At 45.4% G+C, this 17,190-nt stretch overlaps 1 protein-coding gene and 1 long non-coding RNA gene across 3 annotated transcripts in view; one reads left to right on the top strand and one right to left on the bottom strand.

The window, feature by feature from the left end:
• Positions 1–17,190, top strand: part of LOC135386178 (uncharacterized protein DDB_G0287625-like) — a 370,446-nt gene that overhangs the window by 82,018 nt on the left and 271,238 nt on the right. The window lies entirely within an intron of this gene.
• Positions 1–17,190, bottom strand: part of LOC135386179 (uncharacterized) — a 200,007-nt gene that overhangs the window by 88,066 nt on the left and 94,751 nt on the right. For both annotated transcript variants that reach the window (XR_010420627.1, XR_010420626.1), the window contains exon 2: positions 5,814–5,856. This is a non-coding gene — a long non-coding RNA (uncharacterized LOC135386179). The remainder of the gene's footprint in view (positions 1–5,813; positions 5,857–17,190) is intronic.

Raw genomic sequence — 17,190 nt, 5'->3', positions numbered from 1 at the left:
CAGGTAGCATTTTTGTGAATAATGCACGCACCTTGGTATCTCATCTCCCGCAAAGCCCTACTGCAACAGCGCCTAATCGACAGTGCGCGAAATACATAAGGCACGTTAGGACAATTTCTTTATTTATTATTTTTTTTCAAGATCGCTTTACCACAGTCGTTTGGTTCAGCCACAGGGGCGTCCTATATATATGCTTTCGAGGCCCGTAATGAGAACTGCATAAGCTAGCGCTACGAGTCCGCGGCTTGTATATTTTAGCGCGGAATTTTGGACTGGAAAATGCCCCGCTGTTCTCGTACGCAAAAAAGGTGGCGTTATCTTTGCAGATGTAATTAAAACTTTCCATAATGCAAGGTTGCCTCTACGCTGCAAGAGAGGGACAGCTTAATTAAAATCTTAGACACGTGTGTATATGAGCCGTTGGACAAACGAAGAAAGACTGCAGAAAGTGACCGGGTGTGACTGCAATATAAGTTTAGAGTGCTGGAGAAGATATTTATTCTCTTACACCCCTGTCACACGGCAAAGTGAATGGCATTCCCAGCGAATGACAGTCGCACCGAATGTTGCCGAATGTTACTGTCGGTAGACACCGGGACAGAACATATGAAGCATTATGGAGGTACATTACTTCTATTTATTATTTCTTTTTCTCGAATCTAGTGAAACATTCGATTATTTCACAAAATCTTTGCATTTCCGACGACGCTTAGTTGGCTAAGTATCACAAGTACAGACAACGTATACGAAGAGGGGAGTCAAGTCCTGTAGATCACATAAGCATCTGTATATAACATCTGTATCTGTAAATCTGTATTTTGTTTAAGTACAGACAAGTAAGAAGCCGATCTGCGCCGCACTTGGCAACATGGCGACTGGAAACGAGGGTAGCTATCCGAAAAATAGTGTTAAGTGTTCCTTCGTTCGTGTCAAAGGTGAACAAATTCGTGATAATATATTGGATTACAAGATTTCATTCGTCTTTCATTTCTTCAAACGGTTTATCATTGTTACTTCTGCTACCTCTCTACGCAGTCAGTGTGAGAAGGAAAAGGGAATGGGTCCCCAACCCCTTCGCTGGGTGAATATCATTCGCATGTATTGCCATTTGGTTTCACCGTGTGACACGAAACGAATGTCATTCAGTGTGAATGTCATTCGCTGGGAATGGCATTCAGTTTGCCGTGTGGCAGGGGTATTATAAACGGTCCATGCTTAGCACCAGCAGTACGTGTTTTTATTGTATCTCGTCGAATCTCTATAAAAGTCAAGGTATATCTATGTCGTTTTCTTCGTGGGCAGCCCTGCGAAATGAACCACCGCTGTGATAAGATATGCCTGCCTGTCAGCCCCATATGCTTGATGTTGAGGTAGATATTGAGGGGGGGGGGATAAAAGGGATGGATTGAATTCATCAATCTCTCATATATGCTCGAACTTTTAGTGCATTGTGCTGCTTGTATAGCCATCTGTAGGATGGGACAAGCGCAATGCTTGCCCAGAGCACATTTCAAAAATAGTGCTCTCCTACGAAGAGCACACTCATTGATCCGTCTCCCTCCCTGGCGAACATTATAGGACGCGGATATGAAGGGAGACAGCAACAGCTCTTTCGTCCTTATTGGGGCATAAGCAACAGTGAGCAGGTAGGGTGGTAGCATGTTGCTAGTAATTGCTAGTAGGCTGCAGGTAGTGCTGCTTGCTGCACAGCTGCTACTTACCATGCCAACTGTGAAAGCAGTGACATTGTGAGTTTGGTGGAGTGATGACAGCAACAGCAACAATAATAAATGATGGAAAAGCGATGATGGCATGGGACGTTTCCCCGAGGTAGCCACAGGACCCTACTCCACTTCAAAGAGGTTAATATGAGAGGATTAATTAATGGCGACAATTAATGAAGTGATGACAAAGCACACACTGTGGTATGCTAACAAGCCGAACATAAGCAAAAAGCGTCAACAACCAAGACTTTAACGAGAAAGCGACAAACAAAACTATAAATGTCGCATGTGTGGCTAGTAAACTACGACACGCGGCTATTTAAAGAGACGGTATCATCCGTTCCAGTCGATTTCGAAACTACAGTGTCATTTTATTCCTCCTAGACCACTCACCATGGTATCGAAAACCCCACGCGGAACAGTGGCGCAGTTTGACTGTTATGCGATGGAATGCATAGCAAGAGCAGACGACGGATGTTGAGAGTATGTCGGAATTCCCTCTCTCGAAAAAGAGTAAAACGTCACTCCCTGAGAACCAATAAGGGCACAACCTGGAGAAAAGGAATCCCGCGGCCGTCTGGACGGTACCTTTCCTCCTCTGAGCGCCGCCCTCTCACACTCCGCTTAGGGGCGACGTCACGCCGTCGGAGCTTCTGCGGCCGCTGAATCAGCGCTGATCTTTAAGCCCCTCCCTTTTGAAGAAAAGCCAGCGTCGTAGCGTGGTAAGTGAGGTGTCCGTGTACAGCGCGGCACGTGACGGAGAAGAGCGAATCACGCTGCGCTCCGCAAGCTGATTCGCTCTTCTCCGTCACGTGGAAGCGCGGAGCTCGTGAGTTGGAGCTGTCGTCAGTTGCGCCTCGTCCCTGGACGTCTTCAGACGTGTCTCGTGCGTTCTCGGAGAGTTTTGCGAGCGGCTGAGTTTGTGTCTCATATCTTGTCGCAGTTTAAACTGCAACGTTCTATAATGAATCCCGGACAAGACGAACGTCTAAAGCTAACACATTGTCATCGCATTAATTACATTTTAGTACATTTTAGTACATTACATTTTTTTTACATCGTATTAATTACACATTCTGGACAAAAAAAAATAGCCAGGTAGATTCTCCACCGATACCGAACATAGTGGGATCGGTTTCATAGATGGGTTTCCAGATGAGACTGTTCCTTTAACGGTACTGTAAAATAGTTGAAGCGCAACCTCATAAAATGAATCAATTCACTGCCGTAAGCCCTCAGGATTCTAGCGACACAATTTTCGTACAAGTCACGCTCATAGTTTACGGAAAATCAAAAATTCAAAATTGCGGGCAACAATGTGCCGAAGTAGATACCGATTTCACATTGCCCTTCCAGTACACTGGCAAAACTACATCGCATGTGCACAACACTGGGTCTACAGCAACGTCCACGGCGCACCACGCGCAAACCAAAATCACAACGAAAACAGCTCGATACATGAGCGCCAGTGTTCCTCGCTAAAATGAGGGCCGTCTCACACCAGGCGTCGCCCCGACGAATTTTATCGCAATTTTTACGACAACTTTAAAAATCTTGAGACACATGTCACGTGTCTTCTGTACAGCTCTTAAATGGCACCAAGCATACGTAAGCTATACTGGCTTGCCGTTTCACGGTACCATTTCTACGTGCGAACTTTGTGGGTTCAGTGTACAGTGTACTAAAGTAAGTAGACCTGCGCTTTGCGTATCAAGATATATATGAGAATCAACTTAGTTTCTGACTCTTCAGAGAATGCTACGCTGCGGATGGTAACGTCATTGCAGTACTGCCGTCGCTTCTGATAATTGAGAGTCTTAGCCCATCGAACAACGTGGACCGTTACCTACACGATAGCGGTTCGAAGCAAACGTTCAGGCTAATCGTACGCGTGATCTGCATGAGTTTGGGGCGGGGGAGGGGTACACGAAATCCACCATTAAGAATAAACCGCTTAAAAATACACCGTCAAAAATAAATCTCCAAAAATAAACATCTTAAAATCTCCGCTTAAAGATCACCTGTTCATAATCCACCATCAAAAATAAACTGTTTCAAAATCCCCCCTCATCTAGCACGGAGGCGGACTGATTCCATGGGTTAGATCAGGTTATGTTAGGTCGGTTAGGTTAGGCTAGTTTAGTTTGGGTTAGTTTAGGCTAGGTTGGTCTTGTAAGATTAGTTTAAGTCCCTTGGTTGCAGTTCACCATGCTTTTGGGCACCGGACGTAAGACTGAGAGCCGGTTTTACCTCACTTTTTAAATATATTTTAAAGCGTTTTTGCAAGTTTTAAGCGTAAGTTTTTCATCATTTATTATTAACGGTGGATAGTTACGCAGTTAATTTTTATCGTGGATTTACTTAAGCGTATATTCTGAACGTTCTATTTTTAACAGTGGATACTTACGCGTTTAATCTTGAGCGGTTATTTTTAACGGGTCAACGAACACGAAGAACGGTTGGAAGTACGCTGCTACTTCGACAGGATGCATACTTCAAGTGTCAAACATGTCCGGCGGCGCTGTAATAACAACGACTAGATGATGACAAAGGCGCGGACTGCCTTACGGCTGGGGTGCAGTACACTACCCCATTAAATGCGATGCATAAGATGAGCGATATGAGAATGACGTACGTCAAATGAGCTATGTAGTTCATATAGAACAATTGCTAAGTGAACACCGTGTACATCCGCGTTACGTGTAGCTCCACGATGAAACGAACTCATCGAGGTCTGTGCACACATAAAGCTCAAATGTAGTGCCAAGAAGTATCCGTGAAGTCGGCAGTGCCCACATCTCTGCGCTACAATCATAGAAAATTACAGGCAGGCAGGATGAACGAAAACAAGTTCCGCATCCGCTCTGGGAAGTTGTTCCGAAATTGTTGTTGTTGTTGGTGGTGATGATGATGATGATGAGATTATAATGGCGCACAAGCAACTAAAGGATAGGCTACAGCAACCAAGGAAATTGTTGGGCGTGAAGAGCATGAGTGATGGATCAGTCGAAATCACGCCATTAAAGTGCGACTCCGGGCTCAGAAAACAGCGTTTATGTTATTTAGTCCACGAAAAGAAGGTGCCTCAAGGATTCTATAGCGAAATTTCAATACTGTTTACGAACGCTGTGCATTTCTGTCATTTTTTGAAGACCTGCAGAGCCTCCACAAGTTTCGATGACGCGAAAACGGGTGACGTAATCATAAGCTCGCAAGTTGCAATGATGTCATATTCTGGAGAGGGCACTATCTCCTAGCAACGGCGCCGGCGTCCGGGAGGGTGACGTGGAGAAGAAGTCACGTGACGCTGATCGAAAGAGGGGGAAATGGGAGAGATGTCTTCTCCCTCCTTGTGTTTTCTCGAAGGTCGGAGCGGTCGGGAGCGGGGGGGGGGGGGGGGGGGGGGGGCTCACATGGGGCTTCGTTAACGGAGTGCAAAAAGTGAGTCCCCCGGAAACGCGAACGGCAACAACGTTGCCAGATGAGAGCAGGATGCTCCGTTGGAGCATAACATGACGTCACAGTTATCAAAAATTAAGATTAATTTTCTCTAGCTTTCGCATCACGTAGAGTCAAAGTATTTTGCAGGAATGTCAAGTGAGACAAGAAAATTTCAGTAACATAATTTTGGTAGGATTCTGAAGACACGAGATTCAGTGACACTTTAAATAGTTGTCTTTTCTTTGATTCTGCAAGCTATGCGCTAAATGTTCAGGAACTTTTCAGGTGACGTGCGATACGTATATGCTGAATACATCAGTCTCAAATACATAAGTCTCAAATTAAACAGAACTAGGCGAGGAATGACGGTGTACTACTGCAACACATTGTGCGTCGGGCAGTTCACATGATATGTGACCATCGTAAGTAACAAGCCTGCAGCGACGGAGAATACGTGGATACGTGAGTTACACAGTTTTCTGTTTTTTTTAAAATCCATTCCACTATCGAAAAGGACAGTAAAGACGTATAACTCGAACTGTATCGCCATCCCCATTTTTTTTCTTTATGACATCACATCACATCGAAGTAAGTGCACTGTAAGTGCGCAAGAAGATATACAAGCAGGTCATAAGTTTATGACAGTACCTGAGGTCGATCCTGTAGTGGATCATCCAAGTATGAAGAAGACCTGAAACAGAAACGAGAGGTTACCTCGGGTGTTGCGGACATGGAAACAGAAACGGAAGTATTTTTACAGTCATCGCCAGTCTTTTCCGAGCACATTCAATGCTCGCTACTCTGGTCACTGCAAACGTGTGTGTAGAGGTTTCAATTTCCTGTGTCCCACGTCCTTCACATTATCGTTTTCATTACATCTACTCACTTCAGAGTCCCGGCGAAATTCGACAGCTAACAGGACACCAGTGACGACAATTCGTATCCATATTTCTCCACCAAGGTAGAAATTTGGGGTAGTTGGTACATAGCCATGAGTAAAATCTTGCAGCCAAAGAGAGGACGAAGACACAAAGGTAGAAACACACAACTAATCTCCTCACTGGGAGATAAGTGTGTTAGTCAAACTTCTTTGTCCCTCTTACCAGTCGAGATTGATTATCTTGCAGGAGACTAACTTTTGTTGGAACATGTTTATCCTCACCTTTATCACTATCTGTGTCCTACTTTCTTGCGCCTTTTAAATGACGTATTGTCAATAAATTCCTTTAGTTGAGAGTCTGCAGTTCCGCTGTTGTGTGTTTCTACCGTTGTGTCTTCGTCCTCTCTTTGGCTGCAAGATTTTACTCATGGCATATTTCTCCAACCACGCTCGACAGGGGGACTGTTATCCGTTACGCTGTTTTTAGTGAGTGTAAAGCCCGAATCCCATAACAAGCGGCACGCTGCAGATACACGCGAGAAGCGACAAAATCGACGTCACCGCCGCCACTTGAGCGTAAAAAAAAAGCTTTGTCGCGGCTCAATATTTCTGCATCTACTCCTAGTAGATATTTGTAGCATGTCAGCTGGGTAGCGTTGCCTGTTGTTTGACAAAACCAGCTAGGTTTGGCGGCGTGAAACAAGAACTGAACGCGGAGGCAAGGGAAAGGGTTACAGAGGGCAACCAACAAAAGTAGCAGACGAAGAAGTGGGCGGGACGTTGGGAACTTCAACCGTAGCGCCACTGCGTTGCGGCGAATATTACGTAGCACCTTCATTACAAGTTCTCCTCGTTTTCACGAATGAAATACTATATTTGGTATATTTATGGCAATTTACAACTTAGCTCGAATAAAATAAGCATTGCTTCTCCAAAAACATCATTTCTCGGCGACGAAATGTCGCTGCTCAAGTGGACCGGGAAGACGCGCCATGACCAGACGCGACAGCGGCAAATTCTGCAGCGCGTCGCTTAAATACGACTCGAGAAAGCACTGAGCATCGGGGGTGGTGACCCCCAGTTCTGAGCGAACTATTGTGCGAATACTGGCAACCGAGTTGAAGGTCCGCTCAGTTTCGGCGCTGGAAAAAACGACAGTCAGCAAATATCTGTGCGCACGTGTAGGCAGGCAGCGGTCCTCTGCCACATCTAGTCATAAAAAATGCCATTTCCTTACGAAGGAGTGAGCCTGCGCATGATTGCATTACACGTATTCTTCGTTCTCCTTTCTTCGGCCTACGGATGTTTGATTTTCGTGCCATATTTGCTCTCACGAAATCTCGCGATTCTCCGGAAAGAGTCCCGGGACTTCGAGACGTCAAAAATTGGCCGGGACCCCGGAATTTCGGGATGTCTCGATTGACAACCCTATAGTTGTGTTATAAGCTCTCTATGTTTTGAGCGTGAGCAGAACCAGCAACGCTATCCCAAATATATGCAAAAGAAGTCTATACCTGTCACACGGGCACTTTCGATCCGCATTGAGCAAATGCCCCTCGAGCTCAATGCGGATCCGGCGCTGCCACACGGACACGTTCGAGCAGGATCGAGCTCCGATCCTGCTTAACCCGATCCAGTTCGTTAAACGGGATTGAGATTCTCGAGACAGCTTGAAGACCGCCATTGGCATCCTAGAACTCAGCGAATTTGTAGTATTAAACAAAAATATTACATTAATTTGCAAATGTTCCTATACATTCCCATAGAATTTCTCGATTACGTTCTTGTTTTAGTCTTGTTTAGTTCTAGGTTTTAGTCTTGGTATGACGGGCGACTGTGTTTGCTAATTTGTTTCATCTCGACCACACACTCAATGCACGCTTTAGAAAGTAAAATTCTCGTTTGAGATGTCTTTATTCTGAGAGTGATTAACAAAGTCAACGAAGCATGAAATGCGACATTTTGTGATCTTGCGAGCACGGTAGACATGTCTATAGTGCCCAAACCGAAAACTTAGCCTCGTTAAGCGCTGGAAGTCATTGAAATCTACCAACCAAGACGTATATTTCGCGCTTACTGAACAATTCCTCGTGGAGCTATGCGAGTTTAAAAATGCACGAGGACTCCCCAGGGAGGCTGAAGAGCGTTGCGTTCCCTTATGCGAGGAAAATCTGTATTAACGAATAACGAGGACGAAAACCTACCGAGAACGACAGAATTGCAAACAACATAAAATAATTTTAAAACGCATATTCCCTAAGTACGTCGCCGCGCAAGGCCCTTTAACAAATTTCTCACGCGCAGCGTGAGTTTCCTGTTTTCAGGCGAAAACGGGATGACAGTGCTTCCTTTTTCTTTTCTTTTTTTTTTCTTTCTTTCTTTTTTCCTTCTGCGGAATAATTGGATACGTGCTCAACGCGCGTTCACGCTCGAGTACCCGTCAAATGAGAAATTTACATGCAAATTATATGTAAGACGCCGGCAGCCGGTAGTGTTCTTCTCCCTCTCTTCTTTTTTTTTTCTTTTTGCGACAGTCTATCGTTGAGTTCAGCACGTCCAACTTCGCTGCACTGGTTGACGAGGCTGCTAAACGGAGGGTGGAGTGCTGGAGTGGGGGAATGGAAGGCAGAATGCGGACGAATTAAAGGAACAAACTGACAAACAAGGGCTTCGAAGCAACGACAACAGCTTTATCTTTGGTGCTGATGATTGGGGAAGACTTTGAAGTATAGAGTGATGGTATTGTATATTCCTGAGGTGGAAGTGCTTAAGGTGAGGTAGAAACAAGTAGGAAGCACGCTACTTTCGAGATGTTTTTGCGACACAGTACAGCACACTGGACGACATGTGGCACGTATAACAAATATGGGAGAAGAGAAAAAGTCTATTTCATCTCGTTCTTTTTTTCGTTTTTTCGTGTGTGTGCGTGTGTGTGTGTGAATCGGACCCAGGGCACATATTCACGGCCCCTAAAATGCAGATGCTAAATTCACGGCTTGGCTGGCTCACTTTGGAAAGGGCTAGACGGTACTGCATTTACAGCACCAATTTTTCTTCACTATATAGTTGATCGGGCCGCGTTATGATACGCTCGAGAATGCCCTTATCACACTTCATAAAAGTGACATTGCACATTCTTTTGCACAGCTTCAACCCTTACTTTATACCACAGGGCCTGTACCCCGCTCCCCCCCCCCCCCCCCACTCCCATCCTCCCGGAAACTCTGCGCAGAATACCACCTGATACCCTAAGAATCGCGCGTTCATGCGAGTGAACATAAAAATCCAGCACAAATTTTCCTCATTACACGAAATTTCACACGTCATGCCCGCACCCTGTGCATGAAAAAGGGGTGGCGGAGGAGTACCCCGCAGTCTGAAGTGTTTTGTACTGTGTGAGGGGAGGGGCGTTTTGCCCCATCCCCCTACGCCCGGGCTTCATAAAAGCAACAGAGCACAACCGTTCCGTCCGTACAACCAGCTGCGACAGCGAAGCTGGCTTTCGCAGGTGACAAAATGGCGTACATTAAGGCTAGCTGGGGCATGAACTCCGTAATGTAAAAGCATGAGTCTCGGCACACAGAGGGACGACACACAACACGCAGCTTTATCGCGGCTCTGTTCTTGAAACGTTGATTCAAGATAATTAAGAAGCAAGAATTTGCTGCCACAACGACAAAGGCACAAACGACATCTACATAGGGCTAGTGAGAGCGGGAACGGTCGATGTGGTGGAGCGAGTCTTGCAAGTGGTAGGAAAATGCAGAATTAATTTGAACCAAACACGACCAAAAATTGTGATGTTCCAATAAATCTCGTGAAATAATCTTCACTTTCGAAGTTCGATCTCGTGCGGCAAGGGAACTCTGGAGAACTTTCACACTGGTCCACCTTAATCTTCGTTAATTTCGAAAGACATCCGAATAATGAACCTTAATGTGAATAATAATAAAAAATATAAATAAATACTTTTCTCGCACATTAATTAAAACATTGTTCTAAATAAAAGCGCGCTGTCTGAGTGGATATATAAAAATAATGGTAATGAATCTCCAACGAACCTTACTGACGTTCATATAGAGAGCGACATCGCGTTTGCATTCGTCGTAGCGCAACCTCGAAGTAAATAGACCAGCCGTTCTTTTTAGGCGAACGTATCCACTACATGTTAAGCGACGGAACAATTTGATTCAGAAACATTTTCCACCGCTGATGAAATAGAAGCGGCGAGCGTGCCTTTAGCTAACATCACGGAGTCCGTTTTGAATGTAATGGGAGTATGGGTACATAAATTCTTCATACTCGCACTAAAATGTACTTCAGCTTGCCTTTCAAATCAAAACCTACTTATTTCTGAGTTATGCGTATTTTGTCGTGTATGTGTTTCTTCTTTTTTTTTCTTCGTTTTTTTTGTGGGCGGCGCTGAATCGCCCACCTCATCATCGTCCAATGTATGTGTCGTGGTGTCATGCAGCAGGTCCGCACCTCGCGTGGAGGAGCTAGCAAGAGCATCTCCTCCTCAGTTTGCGTGACGTTTTCGTGACGTTCCACCAGGATGGTCACGTGTGAGCTTCCTGTCTCGCAACTCGTCCTCGAGTATTCTGCGCACAGCGGGACGCGAAGGACTTCCGCCGCGAGAACAACGGACATTCACACAGCTGAGGTCAGATGACCTTCGCGTTGTCACCTTATTTATAATGCCCATTATCAGGTATACCGCTCAAGTCGCCAAAAAGTTGATGCAGCACGTGTTAACAAGCATCTACGAAGTGAATGCTTGAAGAACGAACTATACATTTAGCACTGCGCTGCAGAGTGCAGCCAGAGCAAAACTGCCTCAAACTGTACGGGTCATTTCTTTTCTTTCTTTTTTTTTTCTTATTTTTTTCATCTTCTGCTCTTCTTTTGTAGTTCGCCAACGACATGGAGAGTTCTGCAGAGAGGAGGGTTAATCACGCACATACAAAGAAAGATAAAGAAAAAAGGAAGTTTACATGTTTCACTCTCCTTTCAGAAGGGAATGGGTCATCAAGCTACATTATCCAGGAAGACTGAGCCCATTTCGAGATAATTACAACGGATATATGGTATTTTTTAATCGCTTGGACGCACGCAAAAAGATACTGTCTTTTGTCTTTGCACTTTTTATGGCGAAACGAGTTTCTAAGATAATGTGGGAAAAGAAAAGGAAGACATGTAGGGCGGCTCGTCTAGAAATGTCAAATGTGACCGAGCCATATCAGTGGGTTCTTAATCGAGGTACCAATGATGAGAAAGCAGAAATTGTAAGAACCGCACGGCATAATCACTTCGTCTACAAAACAATACGCTCCATTCCATTGCGACTATTATACTCGGTTGCAATTTTTATTCCCCTCCGAAATGAAAAGAGAACTACAAATAGACAAGTCTACATGAGACAAATGACGTTCTGAGGCTGGAACACATAGAAAGGACAAACACATACAAAACCCCAAGTGCCTACGAAATTAATCATGAAAGATGGAAGTCACTGAAAAGGTTAGGCAGCTGTAGGACTCGAACCCACATCTTCTGGATTACCGGTCCAGGTCCCCACACCTCCCCAGCGACACTCCTGGTATAGCAGTACATATATGCATGTGTTTCTTGAGAAAAGTTCTTGCACTCAGTAACGTAAGTGCGTAACCTTGATTATCTGACCTATTTTTTTTTCAAGTGTGATATTAAACGGTAGGAACAACTTATATATTTACACATGGTAAACAAGAATTTCGTGCACGAGACTGCACTTCTTCAGGTCAGGTAACCTGAAGAAGTGCAGTCTCGTGCACGAAAGTCTTGTTTACCATGTGTAAATAAATAAGTTGTTCCTACCGTTTAATATCACTCTTTGATTTACTCACCACCGGCAACTTGACATCGCCTATTTTTTCTGCCTTCGTATCTTCTATTTTTTTTCCCAAAAAGTTAATATATCGCTACGTAAACAACGCAAGTTCAAATGGAACCGCAGTGGCTCATCTCGTTCAGACTACACGACCTCGGCCCCATAATCACATTCTGTTGCACATGACGCATCGCAAAACGAAAGAGGTAATTAGATCAAGCTAATTAGATTTGTACGTACGCGTGGAGAGGTTGTTGATTTTTGCTTTTGTGTAGCCGCGCGTCCCCAAAAGTTCGCCCTTCAAAAGCGGTGCATGTTACAAGAACAAATTACTCCCAACAGCCGAGGAGTAATTAAATAACGTGTTAGATCAACCGTGATTTTCAGAAAGGTTTACATTCGCGAGTAAGACATTGATATGTGACCTGGATTCTTTTCCTGAAACAGTTTCCTTAGATGCAAAAAAAGAAAAAGAAAAGAAAGAAAGAAAGAAGATGATGTGGTTGTATCTTCGTGCATTGTGACAACCATTTTAGATACGGTAGCGTTATAGAGCCATCGTTGGTGGTAAGTTTTTGGCGAGACTTATTGAAGTGCTATAATTTTTTTACTGAAAGCCTTTCATGTTTTGTAAAACGCTATATTTTCTGCGGTGCTAGACGGTCGCAACGGTGGTTAGTAATTGTTTCAGGCCAAGAATAAATGATGAGTACTTGGTCATTTGAGATTGAAAAATATATTTAAGATGGGCCATTCGACTAGTGCGTAAGTGATTCCACGGTGACTTGTGTGAAAAAGTTCCTTACACTCATGGTTTCTAGGAAACTGCTAAATTTCTTCGGAATTTACAACCTGCAGACTTCTTCTGTCATTATTGTATTAGGTATGTCCCCAGATGCGTCATTTGCCAACCTTTAGCCACAATTTGTTTAGTTTGATATGAAGATGTGCAGTAGCGTAGCCAGAAAAATATTTCGGATGGGTACTGCTGGAACTTCAGACGAGTGAGAGAATTTCACCCTGTGTTCCCTTTCCCAAATCCACTAACATAGGTAGGATTTCGGGAGGCTTGAACCCTCAAACCCCTCCAACCCCCTTAATGGTGGACTCCATGTGGTGCATTCTAACCATATGCATTCTAACATTTGACGTACTATTTAACTAAATTCTACCGTTCTACTTGTTGCAAACTCCCACTCAAATTCCTCTCATTCATTGTTACGTTCGTTAAAGGAACCGTCGCATCCGTTCCAGTCGATTTCGAAACTGTAGTTTCATTTTATTCCTCCTGGACCACTGACCACGGAAAATAGTGGCGTGTTAGTTTGACTGTTATTCGAAGGAATACATGACAGGAGCAGACCCCGGATGTTGAGAGGGTTCCGGAATTCGCACTCTGAAAAACCAGAAAACGTCACTCCGTAAGAACCAATCAGGGCGCGACCTTGAAAAAAAAAAAAAAAAAAGGAATGCCGCGGCCACGCGGGCATCTCGTGACGGCGCCTTTCCTCCTCTGAGCGACCCGCTCTCACTCCTCCCCTTAGGTAGTGACGTCACGCCGCCGGCGCTTCTGCGGCCGCGGAAGCAGCGCTGGTCTTTAAAATTCGTGTATTTAATATCTCAGCAGTTTTCGTGCGAAAAAATTAGCCGGGTAGGTCGTCTGCCGATGCCGAACATAGTGGTATCGGTTTCATATGGGTTTCATATGGGTTTAATATTGGTTTCAGAAGGGCTTCCGGCTGCAACCGTCCTTTAAAAACGGAGCCGCTTCTGTTGCAGAGACGGCGTACAAAATACTGTTACCCCAACCTGGTTCTCCAATTTAAGTCCAGAGCTTTCTTCCACGATCTTTCCCCGGCATTTTGACATAGCAAAGCCATTACCGCTGCACCCTTCAGAATGACCTGCCGCTTGATGCCGACGAACGCGAGAACACCATCAATACAAAAGCTATAGACTCGGACCTACTTCTCTGCGCATTGAAAGGTCGACGCGTGCCGTAATGGAGAGCTGAACGGCTGAAAGAATTTCACTTTCCGTTGCACCCTGCCCTTCCTTAAACAAAATGTACCTCGACAGAGGAAGGAATGAAAAACGAAACTCACGTGAGAGGACAGGAAGATGAATGACCAGCCCCCCGCACCTGCTGGCCAGCTCGAAGTAACATTATATTTTGAGACCGTGAAATACTGGGAAGACGTTAAAAACAGCCTCGGCTCCTCGCGGGAAACGAGAAGAAACAAGATTGCCTCGCGTCGATGTTCCGTTCTCCGAGAGTAATAGTTTACAACAGTTTGTGATATGTTCTTGCTGGTTTTACTGCGCGTGAACAATGGGCTGTTATCACAGTTACCATAAGGATTATAATCCATCACTGGAGATGAAGAAAAAAGGGGGAGGTAAGTTATTTAGGTAGAGCTCAACTGGCGAACCATAAATGAACAGTGTATTCCCGGGAAAATGAACAGTGTATGATGGTTTCCAATATTTGATGTCACTCAACGGTCAGACATTTTCCGTGAAGATATCCCAGAAACCCTTCGCTGCGGTAGGAGGATCGAAAACGGAACAGTGAACTACTGTCTGCAATATTTGACGCCGTTTGACGCTTAACTGTGCAGCGTGTACGTAGGATGTATAAGGGTGTTTGCGTCATTGTTGTCCCACATGTATTAAAGGAAAAAAAAAGTGACGAAAAATAAAAGCGATGGAAAAATGTACCTAGCATGGTTTATGGCCGAGCTTCGTCGTCGTTACGGTCGTTAGAAGCTAACGAGTGGCGGGAAGTTCAAAAAGGTGGGCACGTGACACATTGCGCGTGACGTATACCACGGCCTCCACGTATCGCGCGAAGAGCGCCGTGCACGTGTTTTATCACGTGCCCACCTCTTTAAATTTCCCGCTCGCCTTTTTGAATTTCCCGCCATTCGTTAGCTTGTAACGACTGTAACGACGATGAAGCGATTTAGCCCCCAGGCGAGTGTAGTTAACGTTCGCTTCCAGAGTGAGTTGGCCGCACCGTCCCAAAATTGTTTTCTTCGCTTTACTTTCCTCCCACACTCTAAGGAAGCCATGCAGTCGGCGCCAGCGTGCGGAACACGATAGCAAACGACAAAGCAAATTATTTTCATTCGCAGGGATCTGGAAAACTGCAGTAAGCTTGTCGAATTTGTTGACTGTAATCAATTCCCCGACTGCTGCTGTAGGGAATGACATCCTTTTGGTCCAAATATCGAGGGCTGGCGTGCCGAGAGAAGCGATTTTGTTGCATCTCCCATAGACTCCCATGTTTTGAAAATTTGACAAGCTTTAATTCGCCAAAAATCAGTGGATTGCGTCAGGCCTTCAAAGCATGTCATCCCCTAAATAAACTCGAGGGGAACACGCCAGTACCTGTTACGTGTAGAAATTTAGCTAGGTTCACGAGAACCTTGCGAACAAATATTCCCCATAAACTTCTTAAGGAGTGAGTCCACCGTAATGCAGAGGTCTGAAACACGTGGCCCGCGGGACGCATGTGGCCAGCAATTAACTATTATGGTGCTCGAGGGCCTCTGACCACCAAACGGAAGAAAGCTACCCTGTCAAAAAATTTAAGAGTTCGGGATAAAATATTTTCAGACGTTGTTTCTAGAAACACACGTACGTGACCACTTCTTCGACAGATGAACCTCAAGGGCTAACGGACACACCAACCTGCATGACCCTCGCGTGCACTTTGACTGCACACGACTACCGCACTGTAACTAATATGGGGATTAATGTGAGCTCATCTTAATTCTCACACTAAATTAAATAGTGACACATTAAAAATAAAAAAAACGATCCGAGCAACTGTTCTGTCTCATGTGCTTCTGGTGACGTCCGTATAGGCATCGAAATGTCTAACTTTTAATCTTGTCACCGTAAAGCCCGCCCAAGCAGCACAATGTACTGAAAGTCGGGTGCAATAGGGGTGGACGGGTAGGTGGAAGGCCTTGAACAGACTTGTGACACTAAAGAACATTGATAAGACACATACCGTCTACCCCTATTGCACTCGACTTTGAGTACATTGTGCTGCTTGGGCGTGTATGTTATCCTTATCACCACAAAAATCACTAAACTTTTTTTGGCGCACTGGCAAACACGTACGAAACGCGATAGTATAGCAGCAGATGAAGGGCTTCCGCTGCGCTGTGACCGTACATGATCTGCGTGCGGCACAAACCCGACCACAGGTTGCCATTGACCTCGTCCAGAAACACGGTTTTCGCCTGCAAACGCGTTTACTTTCTGTTATAGTCACTGTACTCTTTGGTGCGCATTTCGACATCTGGTCTAGAGGTTGGTCCTCACTGACGCGTTTTGACGCACACGCATCCATTCCGGTTAGCCTGTATCCGTCAGTTACCGTGACAACGAGCTAACGGAGAGCTCCCACGCACGGACGTACAATAGTTCCGCGACGGCTCAACTTTTCCGCACAGCAGCGCGTTTGACGCAGCAAGGAGACCAATCAGAGCGGTGAACCTGACGCATGCGCAGTTTGTACGTTGTAGGTAAACAGCAATGGCGGCCAACGGAGCAGCGTTGCGCGATTTTGTCTATCTGGTGTTGCCGTGGGCGTTGCCGTGCAATAAATGCTTTGCAGCGAAGTAGAGATCACAAGACGAGGCTAGATTATTAAAAGGCAGTGCAGCGTGAAAACGTGTGTTCTTGTCTCCTTCAATTTCTGCTGCAAGAGTAGTGCAGTGAAGTAATACTGGGTCACAAGAAATCCAGCGAAAGCGTTGCTGAGCGGCACCGTTTCGGGATCTTCTATGTCGAGGCACCACAGCACGCAAACAAAACGCTTTTAAAACACGTTGTGCTATCGTAGTGCCTCCGCTGTGCCTTCGTCTTTGCTGTATGGGCATGCACTGAACCCACGTTGGTGCGCTTCGTCGACCCCATGTGTCAACCGACGGACATAGGTCTGTGGCAGTAAGAACATGTCAACTCATTGCGCTGCGCTGAGAATGCGTGCCAACGGAACGGATGCCTGTGCGTCAAAACGCACCAGGGAGGACCAACCTTAGGGTACATTTATGCTGCAGCATCGCTGCTCGCTGCTCGCTGCAGCTTCAAGCACATCGCTGCTCGCATAACCGCTAGGGTGCGTTTACCCTGCAGATTGCTCAAGATGCTGCTCGCTTTCGCTATATCAGTCGCCTAGCAGCGTTCACTGTGGAAGGATGGAAACGAGGAAAAGTGGGAAGGAGGAAACCGACTTCATCACAACCAATCGCAGGTCG

The sequence above is a fragment of the Ornithodoros turicata genome, chromosome 2, assembly GCF_037126465.1.
Source record: "Ornithodoros turicata isolate Travis chromosome 2, ASM3712646v1, whole genome shotgun sequence".
Lineage (NCBI taxonomy): Eukaryota > Metazoa > Arthropoda > Arachnida > Ixodida > Argasidae > Ornithodoros > Ornithodoros turicata.
Note: the sequence above shows the minus strand (reverse complement) of the source record. Positions and strands in the feature narration are given on the sequence as shown.